Genomic DNA, 12597 nt, shown 5'->3' on the forward strand with positions numbered 1-12597 from the left:
CCCCAAGGGGGCAGGAGCCTGGATCCATTGTGGAAGGTCTGTGCGTAAACCCCCTGAGGGAACTGAGCCTGAGAGGCAGCCCTGCCCCAACCTCAGCACCTGAACTTAATCTCACACTGAATAGCAGCCCTGCCCTCGCCAAAAGCCCTAAGGCTGGAAGCAGCATTTGAATCTCAGTCCCCAAACGCTGGCTGGGAGGATCAGGAGGCAAGGTGGGTGTGAGGAGAATATTCAGAGGTCAAGTCACTGGCTGGGAAAATGCCCAGAAAAGGGAAAAGAAATAAGACTATAGAAGGCTACTTTCTTGGTGAACAGGCATTTCCTCCCTTCCTTTCTGATGAGAAAGAACAATGCTTACCATCAGGCAAAAACATAGAAATCAAGGCTTCTGTGTCCCAGCCCACCCAGTGGGCTCAGGCCATGGAAGAGCTCAAAAAGAATTTTGAAAATCAAGTTAGAGAGGCACAGGAAAAGCTGGGAAGAGAAATGAGAGACATGAAGTCAAAGCATGAACAGCAGATCAGCTCCCTGCTAAAGGAGACCCAAAAAAATGTTGAAGAAATTAACACCTTGAAAACTAGCCTGACTCAATTGGCAAAAGAGGTTCAAAAAGCCAATGAGGAGAAGAATGCTTTCAAAAGCAGAATTAGCCAAATGGAAAAGGAGATTCAAAAGCTCACTGAAGAAAATAGTTCTTTCAAAATTAGAATGGAACAGATGGAGGCTAATGACTTTATGAGAAACCAAGAAATCACAGAACAAAGAGAGAAGAATGGAAAAATGGAAGATAATGTGAAATATCTCATTGGAAAAACAACTGACCTGGAAAATAGATCCAGGAGAGACAATTTAAAAATTATGGGACTACCTGAAAGCCATGATCAAAAGAAGAGCCTAGACATCATCTTTCATGAAATTATCAAGGAAAACTGCCCTGAGATTCTAGAACCAGAGGGCAAAATAAATATTCAAGGAATCCACAGAACACCGCCTGAAAGACATCCAAAAAGAGAAACTCCTAGGAACATTGTGGCCAAATTCCAGAGTTCCCTGGTCAAGGAGAAAATATTGCAAGCAGCTAGAAAGAAACAATTCAAGTATTGTGGAAATACAGTCAGGATAACACAAGATCTAGCAGCCTCTACATTAAGGGATCGAAGGGCATGGAATAGGATATTCCAGAAGTCAAAGGAACTAGGACTAAAACCAAGAATCACCTACCCAGCAAAACTGAGTATAATACTTCAGGGGAAAAATTGGTCTTTCAATGAAATAGAGGATTTTCAAATTTTCTTGATGAAAAGACCAGAGCTGAAAGGAAAATTTGACTTTCAAACACAAGAATGAAGAGAACCATGTAAAGGTGAACAGCAAAGAGAAGTCATAAGGGACTTACTAAAGCTGAACTGTTTACATTCCTACATGGAAAGACAATATTTGTAACTCTTGAAACTTTTCAGTATCTGGGTACTGGGTGGGATTACACACACACACATGCACACATGCACACATACATAGAAACAGAGTGCACACAGTGAATTTAAGAGGATGGGATCATATCTTAAAAAAAATGAAATCAAGCAGTGAGAGAGAAATATATTGGGAAGAGAAAGGGAGAAATTGAATGGGGCAAATTATCTCTCATAAAAGAGGCAAGCGAAAGACTCATTAGTGGAGGAATAAAGAGGGGAGGTGAGAGAAAAACATGAAGTCTACTCTCATCACATTCCACTAAAGGAAAGAATAAAATGCACACTCATTTCGGTAGGAAAACCTCTCTCACAATACAGGAAAGTGGGGGATAATGGGACAAGCAGGGTGGGGAGGATGATAGAAGGGAGGGCATGGGGAGGAGAGTGCAATTCGAGGTCGACACTCATGGGGAGGGATAGGATCAAAAGAGAATAGAAGTAATGGGGGACAGGATAGGATGGAGGGAAATATAGTTAGTCCTATACAACACAACTATTATGGAAGTCATTTGCAAAACTATACATATTTGGCCTATATTGAATTGCTTGCATTCCAAAGGGAAGGGATGGAGAGGGAGGGAGGTAAAGAAGTTGGAACTCAAAGTGTTAGGATCAGCTGTCGAGTAATGTTCTTGCCACTAGGAAATAAGAAATACAGGTAAAGGGGTATAGAAAGCTATCTGGCCCTACAGGACAAAAGAGAAGACGGAGACAAGCGCAGAGAGGGATGATAGAAGAGAGAGCAGATTGGTCATAGGGGCAATTAGAATGCTTGGTGTTTGTGGGGGGGAGGGGATAAAAGGGGAGAAAATTTGTAACCCAAAATTTTGTGAAAATGAATGTTAAAAGTTAAATAAATAAATTTAATTTAAAAAAACCAAAGAATTAGTGTTACATCATTTCTGAAGGTAATATAAAATATATAATATCCCAAATGAAATAAATTATATGGAATAAAGATGTAATTTCCCTCATCCATATTCATAGACCCACTTATATGAAAGTACAGTCACTTAAGGGTCTATTAACCTTAGATTAAGAACCTCCAGCTCATAAGGACAGATCTATTACCAAAAGCCTTTATTTTAGTAAAACAAAAGAAAACAAAACAAAAACAAAGGGGAAGAACATTTTGCCAACCCACCCACCTATGCTCCAAGAAACTATGGATGGAGAAATTATTGGTGGCATTAGAAACTATCCTGAGGGAGGCTGAGATGGTGAAGCGTTTTGGGTAAGGAAAGTTTGATTTGTCACTTTCTTTCCTAAAGAAGGCTGGTGAATTTATTAAGGATGGATTTGTGCCAGGTCAAAGTCCCAGGGTTTGCTTAATCCATTAGACTGAGATTGTCAGCTAAAATGAAAGGATAAAAAAGAGACTTATATAAGGAGAAACCAGTTAACAAGAAAGATATGCTTTAATGAGGTCCTGGTCTCATTCTTTGGATATGTAAATTCCCTGGTAAAAGATATTCAACTTGACAAAAGATATCTAATGATGCAGCATTGGTTATAAAGCTGTCATCTTAATTCTGAGGAAGTTTTGGTCTCCCAAAGTAAAGTGGTATAAATTTTGATGAATAGTTATCTGAAATTCAAATATTTGGGACAGAGTCTGTGGGTGCATGGAATTAAAGTGACAGTAGAGATTATGTGATAATCAATAAGACTTTAGCTAGGATAATATAATAATGTTATTATTACATTATTTACCATTTTTATTTCATAGGTCACAAAATGCTGTCTTTATAACAACTCTATAACATAAATTTTAAAATTATGGTTATCTTCATTTTATAGATTAGAAAATTGAATCTATGAGTGATTAAAGGATTTAGTAATGAATATCAAACGCTAATTTAATTTAATATTTTTAATTAAATTAATATTAAATTAAATTATATTTATATATACAATCATACATGCAATTGTATCTATTGTATATATATATTAAAGAAAGTTAAATAAAATAATATTCAACTAACAAATTAATATTAAATAATAATAAATTAAATAAATGTTCAATTAATATTAACAATTAAATTGGAACCTACATCTTCTAACTTAAGAACATTGATGTTTTTAATTAACCCATATAGACAATGTAATCAGCAGCAATACATTAGACTTTATATAACTATCAGATATGAAAAATTTGCTAATATAGATCCTATATATAATTACACCCAACTAAAACTTATTCACTATAGGCAACTAGATAATTTTATTTCATAGGCATGTGTCAGAGTTTGGGTTGATCACATTCTGTTGTTTAATATAAAATTATCCACCCTTATTTGTCATCTAATGATTTAACCTTCTTTGCCAATGTTCTACTGGGCTGTGTGTAGGCATATATTAAACTCATCAACTGAGTCAGAAGATGAATACTGTTATACAGTCATTCCAAAGAATCTTCCTTTCTGAATAGTGATAATAATACCTTATATGGCACTTTTTCTTTTAGCAGGTTTATTATTATAAGACATTTATCTAAATGAGATTCAATGTATTATTGATTTTCAATCATATTGCATTTCCAAAAGGCAGAATTATAATTTTTTTCAATGTTCTGTCTCATTGCCTTCATGAGGATGATCATTCTTCCATAAATTAAAAATCTATCAGATTTTGCCTCAGTAAGCATTTCTCCAGTTTTGCCTTAAAACTCTACTCTACATTTAGCCACTATCCTATCCTCAGCAGTTCCCTATTAGTAGCATATATTCTTAGTTTTGTAGGAGCCGTGAAACCAAAAGAAAAGCATTACATGTAATTAAGATGATTCTGGTGCTGTGAGTGATCGTAGAGGCCATCTTTTCTAATGTCCTCACTTAACAGATGCAGTCCAGAGAGGTTAAAAAAAGTTATCATATCAGTCAATCAACAAACATTAACTGTCTATTAGATACTTGACAGTGAGATAAGTACTGGAGACAGAAACAAAAATAAATAATTACTTACTTCAAAGAATTTACGTCCCCAAAGGGGGGAGAGCATTCACATATATAAGAATATTAGTAATACATAAAACATAATAAGTGTATAGAAATACAAAATAGTTAGGTGGCTAGGAAGGCAGGACACTAGTTGTGGGAGAATAAAGAAAGTTATCATATAGAAATTGGTGCTTGAGCTAATAGGCAGATAATTTTCTGAGACTGAGTTGAGAAGACATTAAGGATGATGAGCAAAAAAGTATGGAAAAAGGGAAAAAAATGACCTTGTGCAAGTCATTTAACCCTGATTGCAGAAAGAAAGAAAGAAAGAAAGAAAGAAAGAAAGAAAGAAAGAAAGAAAGAAAGAAATAAAGAAAGAAGGAAAGAAGGAAAGAAAGAAAGAAGGAAAGAAAGAAAGAAAGGAAGGAAGGAAGGAAGGAAGGAAGGAAGGAAGGAAGGAAGGAAGGAAGAAAGGAAGGAAGGAAGGAAGGAAGGAAGGAAGGAAGGAAGGAAGGAAGGAAGGAAGGAAGGAAGGAAGGAAGAAAGGAAGGAAGGAAGGAAGGAAGGAAGGAAGGAAGGAAGGAAGGAAGGAAGAAAGAAAGAAAGGAAGGAAGGAAGGAAGGAAGGAAGGAAGGAAGGAAGGAAGGAAGGAAGGAAAGAAGAAAGAGAATGTAGGAGAGGGAGTACCTTGCATGAGGAAGACAGAGGTATCCAATTAGACTGGATCATAGCATATGGGAAGGGAAGACACATACAAACATAAACAGACATATACATATATACACATATATACAGATATACTATATGTGTGTGTGTGTGTGTGTGTGTGTGTGTGTGTGTGCTGAGATTCAAACTGCAAATCAGTTCCCCTTTTCAATCACTACATGATTAAAATCTCAGAAGCACTAAGTAAGTCAAACTCAGCCTTTTAGTAGGGAAATGTTGACTTGGCATTTTCCTGAAGATTTGAGATGATGAACTGTAACTGATAATGAAACTGGGAAAGAAGATGGATTGGTAGTCATGGAGATGAGGTAGGATGTAGGTAATGATCTGACAGATAGGAGAGAACCAATGCAAAGTTGAGAGAAACATTGTTTGTGTCTTTGTTCTTCTGTTTTATTGCTGGTAATTCTAACAGACAAAAAGGAACATTATGACTTCCATAATAAATAACATTTTTATAACCCTTTAATTTTTTCAAAGTATTTTATATTTGCTATCTCATTTGGTCTTTACAAAACCCCATGAACTAAGCACTGTGATTATCTTTACTTTGTGGATGAAAAAACCAAGGCCAAGAGGAGCTAAATGACTTGCCCAGGTTCACATGCTTATAATTGTCTGATGAAGGATTTGAATTTAGATTTTCCAAAATGAAAGACCTATGCTTTATCTGCAATAAATCTAATTGTCAACAAACAGACTTACAATATGTCAAATAAAGTTCTGAGGTCAATCACCAAATTCAGGTCTATAATTTTAGAGATCATTCAGCAGGAAAAAAAAAAGTATTCATGGATACACGCCAGAGAAAATCATACATAACACAGATTGTAATTCAGGGCAATAGTTTATGGCCATTGTATCTAATACAATATACATTATATATAACACAATAGTCACTGATGTACCTGACCCCGTTGCTGATTGGCACGAAAGCTTTAACCCAAACGGGGCTTGATTTATCACTTCTTGGGCAGTCTGATAGCCCAATACTCCTGAGAACTTATCAGATATTTGATGCAAGGTTTAAAGTGGACACATGATTAGTCTATTGGAGCCCAAAATTCAAGAACACCAAGAATCTATCAGTTTTAGTGTCCTGAGTAGCAGATAAGGCAACCATGTGCCACCATGATAGTCTTTATTTTTCATTAAATTTAAGTAATTTTTTATGCTCTGAAGTCCCTATTTATTGTACCTCTAAAACATAATGGAACTGGCTTATACTGGTTTATACTGGACTATCATGGAATAAAATTATATAGGAAAAAAATGTATAAAGTAATCATCATTTAAGAAATCAAGATGGTGAAGTAAAAAGAGTACTCTAACCAAGACTTCCCCCAACATTTCCTACCAAATAAATTGAAAGTAATATGTTGAATTAAATTCTAAAGCAGCATAACCAATAAAAAGTTGAGAAGAGACATCCTTTTTTTGTGAGGACAACTTAGGAATTCAAGAGGATATGACTGTGGGACTGGGTGGATGACTGGAAACATAACATGGTGACAATACTAGCTGTGGTCCTTGGATGTGGAATAAGCAGCAGCAGCAGCTGTGTAAGTGGCACTCAGAGCCTAGAGATGGTCAGAGGTTGAATGCCTACCCAGAAAGTAGTTGGGTTTGTCCTTCGTTTTCAAAGAGGATCATGAAATCAGGGAAATGATGACATGAGTTGCAGCTGATTTTGATTTGAGTGAGGGACGGTTGTGCAAGATCACCAACCTCACTTTCTCCTCCAGAGCCTTCTAGATCCAATGACCAGATATTCATCAGGATGACAAGAGATGGCCCAGGATGCTATGAAATATAATTATCCCATAAGATAAAGAAGTTAGAATTACCAAAAATATCCTACTAGAAAATCTTAATGTAACACTGCAGGTGAGAAATGTGTTATTTTTAAATTTTTAATTAATTTATTTTTAATTTTCAACATTCATTTTTATAAGATTTTGAGTTCCACATTTTACTCTCTTCCCTCCCCCCTTTCCAAGTCAGCATGAAATTTGATATAGGCTATATAGAATGTACAATCATATTAAATATATTTCCTCATTAATCATGTTGTGAAAGAAGATTTAGAACATAAGGGGAAAACTATGAAAATGAAAAAAAGACAAAATAATATGCTTCAATTTCCATTCACATTCCATAGCTCTTTCTCTGGATGTGGATAACATTTTCAATCATGCATCTTTTGAAATTGTCTTACATCTTTGCATTGTTGGAAGAGCTAAATCTATCAAAGTTGGTCATCACATATTGTTGCTGTTATTGTATGCAATGTTCTTCTGGTTCTGCTCACTTCACTCAGCATCAGTTCAGTCTTTGCAGGTTTTTTTCCCCCTGAAATCCACCTTCTCATTATTTCTTATGGAACAATAGTATTCCATTACATTCATATACCACAACTTGTTCAGCCTTTCACCAGTTGATGGGCAACCCCTCAATTCCCAATTCTGGGCCACCAAAAAAATAACTGCCATAAATATTTTTTGTAAATGCGAGTCCTTTTCCTTTTTTGATTATCTCTTTGGGATACAGACCTAGAAGTGGTAATACTGGATTAGAGGGTATACACAGTTTTATAACCCTTTGGGCAAAGATCCAAATTGCTCTCCCAAATGGTTAGATCATTGGAAAAATGGATTTTAATGAATTAGAAGACATCCAGGCATATTGATAAATATTATAGCTGAAAAGACAATTTGACATTAAAACACAAAACTCAAGAGTCATAAAAAGGTAACCAAGAACATGAAATTGTAAGGAATTTAATAAGTTCAAATTGTTGACATTCTTAAAAGGGAAAATGATATCATGTGACTCCCAAGAACTTTATCATTTCAGGGCAATTAGAAGGAGTCTGCTTAGACAGGGGGTCATATGTTCGAGTCTATCATCTTGGGATTATCTCAAAAGAAACAAAAGGAGGACTCAGAGAGACAGATGTACTGAAAGTATGCAAAAGGGCAAGGTAGAATGGGAAAAGTATCTCACATGAAAGAGGCACAATATGAGGGATTTTATAATGGAAGGGAAAATGGGAACACACTTGAACCTCACTCTCACCTGAACTGGTTCAAAGAGCAAAAAGTAAATACACACACATACATACATAAATATATACATGCACACATATATGTGTGCACTCTGGATATGTATATATGTGTGTGTATACACACAAACATAAACACAAACACAATAGGGTGTAAAATTCCATCTTAACTGATCAGCACTTAGGAGGAAAAGGGCTAAAAAAAGGTAGAAAGGAAAGGAAATTAAAGGAGACAGTAGGCAGAAGCAGAAGAGACTTTTGTGTAAAGATAGGATAAAAATATTGAGGTAAGAATAAACAGAAGAAAATAAGATGGAATTAGTACTCATGGAGTTAGTAATCATAATGTTGAGTATAAATGGAATCTACTCACCCACAAAATAGAAATGGATAGCAGAATGCATTAGAAACTAGAATTCCAAAGTGTGTTATTTACATGATACCTACCTGAAACACAAAGTCATGCAAAGACAGTTAAAATATGGGACTAGAGAAGAAGTTAATATGCTTTACCTGAAGTATAAAAGTCAAGAGTAGTAAATGTGATTTCAGACAAAGCAAAAGGAAAAATAGACATAATAAAAATGCATAATGAGGAAATTATATTTTGTTAAAAGATATCACAGGCAGTTGTGTAATATCAATAAAAAATATAAACACCAAATGGCATGGCATCCAAATTCTTAAAAGAAAAGTTAAATGCGTTACAGTAGGAAGTAGAAAGTGAAACCATACTAGTGAATGGCCCCAAATTTTCACTCTCTGATCTAGACAAATCCGACCAGAAATAAATAAAAAAGAAAGCAGTTAAAAAATGAATAAAATTTTAGAAATGTTAGATACAAACGACCTCTGGAGAAAACTGAATGAGAATACAGAAAAGACATATATTTTTCTCAGTTGTTCATGGCACATTCACAGAAATTGACTATGTCTTGGGCCATGCAAATTTATAAACAAATGAAGAAAAGCAGAATCGTTGTGAGAACATAATGCAGATAAAAATTATGTTCAATTAAGGACTTTGGATGTACACATGAAAATTAATTTTAAGCTTAATAATCTAATTCTAAAAAGTGATTCTAAATATGCATACCCTTTGACCCAGCAATACCGTTTCTAGGACGATATCCTCAAGAGACCATAAAAATGGGAAAGGATTCCACATGTACAAAAGTTCTTATAGCAGCTGTCTTTGTGATGGCCAGAAGTTAGAAATCAAGGGGATGCTCATCCATTGGGGAATGGCTGAATAAATTGTGGCATGTGAGTGTAATGGAATACTATTTTGCTGTAAGAAAGGATGAGCAGGAAAACTACAGAGAGGCCTGGAAAGACTTATATGATCTGATGCTGAGAAAAAGAAGCAGAACCAGGAGAACTTTGTGCACAGCAACAACCAGTGTGCTAGGATTTTTTCAGGGAGACTTAGAACTTCATTGTAATGCAAAGACTTGAAAAATCTCCAATGGTCTTTTAAGGCAAAATGCGTTCCTCATTCAGAGAAAAAAGCTATGGAATTCAGTCGCAGAATGTAGCAGATCATTTTCTTTTGTATTATATTTTGGTTGGTTACATGATTTCTCCCATTCATTTTAATTCTTCTATTCAACATGAATTTGGTGAAAATCTATTTAATAGGAATGCATGTGTAGAACTTATATAAAATTGTATGTCATCTCAGGGAGGGAAGGGGCATGTTGGGGGAAGGAGGGGGACGGAGGGGAAAAAATATAAGTTATAAGGTAGTGATTGTAGAATACTGAAAATTAAAAAAAATTTTAAAAAAATGAGTGCATCAAAAAATGGAACAAATCAATAATTTATTAAAGAACATGAAAACAATAGACAATATGTCAAAAATTTATGAACGAGGACAAAGCAATTCTTAGGGGAAAATAAATATTTTTTAATACTTACCTCAGTAAAAGAAAGGGTAGTTCAATAAATTGGACCTGTAATTAAATATTTAGACAAAGAACAAATTAAAAATTCCCAAGTAAATACTAAAATAAAAATCCTGGAAATAAAAGGAGAGCTTAAAAATTGAAACTTGAAGAAATTAAGTAACCAAAAATGTAAGCACAATTGGGACCTTCATGTACTTCAGGATAGCTCTGAGGAAACACAGCACTGTCTCATATACTTCAGCATATGCCAGACACCAGCACTAGGACTCTGGCTCAGTATCAGATAAGCTGCCAAACCCCTACAACCTTCAGCAGTACCAATCAGCCCACCCTCATTTCCTACCCTTCAAGCACAGCCCTAGACAGGAGAGTCTCCTGTGGGTGTCAGAGCAACATCAGTATAGCATGAAGTAAAACAACAACAACAACAACAACAAACTATGGCCTTTATCTTCTGGTGTAAGAAGTCTGAGAGTGCTCACTCTTTCTATTTCTAGAGCAGAACTCAAATTTAAAGGAAAGGAAAAAGACAAGAAACAACAAGCAAAAAAAAAAAAAAAAGGAACTGACACAGAAGATCAAGACACAAGCTCAGAAGGGAATAACAATGTCAAAACCCCTATGGGCAAAGCCTTAAAGAAAAATGGGAAGTGGTCTCTAACCCAGAAAAAAATTCATGGACAAGCTCAAAAAGAAACTTAAAAATAATGTAAGAGAGGCAGAAGAAAAATCAGAAAAATAAATGAGTGATACAAGATAATAAAGAGGAAAAGAGTCAATATCTTGGGAAAAAAAGTAAACAACAGTTTAAAAAGTTGAATTGACCAAATAGAAAAGAAGACATAAAAATCTTTTGAAGAAAAAGTACAATAGAAGAAATGAAAAAGGAAATATAAAATCTAACTGAAAAAAAAAAAAAACCCAGCAATTCAATAAAAGTTAAAACTGGGAAAGTGGAAGCTAGCTATTCTAGAAGACATTACAAATCAAAGAAACAAATTCAAAACAAATCAGACTAAAGAAGAAAACATAAAATATCTCATTAGAAAAACAGGTGACCTGGACAATCGATCCAGAAGAAGGAATATCAGAGTCATTAAACTAGTTGAAAACTGTATTTGTAAAGAGGATCTAGAAAACCTCTTTCAAGAAATTATCAGGGTGTTGGAGGGGATGGAGCCAAGACGACGGAGTTGAAAGACAGACCTGCTCTAGCTCTCCCCACACAGGCCATAAAATCATAAACAATGATTCTAAACAAATTTTAGAGCAACAGAAGCTACAAAACAACAGAGTGAAAGAAATTTCCAGCTCAAGACAGCCTGGAAGGCCAAGAAGAAAGGTCTTTTACATCGGGCTAAGAGTGGAGCGGAGCCCAGCCTGGGCCACACAGCAAGGACAGGATTGGAGAAGGCTTCAAGGTGGGAAATCACAGGTAGCAGCTGCAGTTACCATATTTGTCAACCCACAAACACCAAAGACATCAGTGAGAAAGCTCTTTCACCTGCTTGAGAGGATTGTGTGGTCTGGCCCCATTCACAGCTCCCACTGTGGCAGCAACATTGACTTTTGGAGGCCTCCTCCTAAAGACCCTGGGGGAATCAAGTGGCCTATCTGGGTCTCAGTCTTGGGTGAAGATCCTGAGGTGGGGAAAAGAACTGGCATGTTGGACTGGTGGAGGCTCTGGAGAGGGAATCCTACTTACAGATCCTGAGCAGAAAGGAATGTCTGTAGTTGCTCATAGAACAGAATGCATGCCAGGAGTTGAGGAAACTCCTCTCTCTTGATTGTGGCCCATTGGAGGAACTGAGAACCTACAGGTCCCTAAAGTATAACATCAACTTGGCAAAGGACTCAAAATTTAAGTAACTGGCAGGGGAAATGCCTCCAAAAAGGAAAATAAAATAATTCTATAGAAGATTATTTTCTTGATGGAAATGTATTTTCTTCCATCTTTTCAAATGAGGAAGAACAAAGCATACCATCTGAGGAAGACATAAATTTAAAGCTTCTATATCCAAATCTTCCAGAAAATATGCAATGGTCTCGGGTAATGAAAGAGCTCAAAAAGGATTTTGACAATCAAGTAAGAGAGGTGGAAGAAAAATTGGGAAGAGAAATGAGAACAATGCAAAAAGATCATGAAAAGCAAGTCAACAGCTTCCTAAAGGAAACCCCCCAAAATGCTGAAAAAAGTAATACCTTTAAAAATAGGCTAACTCAGTTGGCAAAAGATGTCTAAAAAGTCAGTGAGGAGAAGAGTGTTTTAAAAAGCAGAATTAGCCAAATGGAAAAGGAAGTTCAAAAACTCACTGAAGAAAATAGTTCTTTAAAAATTAGAATGAAGCAGATGGAAGCTAAAGACTTTATGAGAAATCAAGAACTTAAAAAACAAAATCAAAAGAACAATGTCATTTAAGATAATGTGAAAAATATTACTGAAAAAACAGACCTAGAAAACAGATCCAGCAGAGATAATTTAAGAA

The sequence above is a fragment of the Notamacropus eugenii genome, chromosome 6, assembly GCF_028372415.1.
Source record: "Notamacropus eugenii isolate mMacEug1 chromosome 6, mMacEug1.pri_v2, whole genome shotgun sequence".
Taxonomy (NCBI): Eukaryota; Metazoa; Chordata; class Mammalia; order Diprotodontia; family Macropodidae; genus Notamacropus; species Notamacropus eugenii.